Raw genomic sequence first — 724 nt, forward strand, 5'->3', positions numbered from 1 at the left:
AGCCACTGTGGGTTTTGAGAGCCTTCCAACATGGGGAGCTCGTCTTCCATCGCTAGACCAGACAATAGTCGGTTGTCATCTATCGGGTTTCAGGGGCCAATTTTCCCAAGTAGATCACCAGACCTTGCAGCTTAGTCTATCTTAATCTGGAAGGTTCGTTGAAACTTGTTCACTGTGTGTGATCCTCCTGGTATTTGAAATCCTGCTAGCACAGCTTCCCACATCAGAGCAACATGTCCACAGTAGGGCAAAGTGACCAACAGAGAGGGAAAGAACCTATTGGGCAGTTTTAAGAACATCTGCATTGCCAGTCAATTTTGCAGCTGTGTAAACAAAGGAAAGGGTATCTGTTAGAATACAGTGAAGGCCCAAGCAGCATTTTGCTTAAGAGTAGACGTATGGACGGGTGCAATAGAACTAAAGCTTTAACAGTCAACATGGTCAAAGTGCATCTGATGAAAGCAGTGGCCTAGACCAAATGAAGGGCTTTCGATCTCAACAGCCTAATCTTACTACTTTTAAAACCACTCCACCAGCATCCACCGTCCTTAATCATCAGTGACAGTCATTCACGTGAATGAATCTAAAATCTACAAGGCACAGTCCATGAGATTGCAGTCCACGGTTGCAGCCACTGTGGGTTTTGAGAGCCTTCCAACATGGGGAGCTCGTCTTCCATCGCTAGACCAGACAATAGTCGGTTGTCATCTATCGGGTTTCAGGG

Source organism: Echinops telfairi, unplaced genomic scaffold (genome assembly GCF_000313985.2).
Source record: "Echinops telfairi isolate 266 unplaced genomic scaffold, ASM31398v2 ScPeMD7_9;HRSCAF=40, whole genome shotgun sequence".
Taxonomy (NCBI): domain Eukaryota; kingdom Metazoa; phylum Chordata; class Mammalia; order Afrosoricida; family Tenrecidae; genus Echinops; species Echinops telfairi.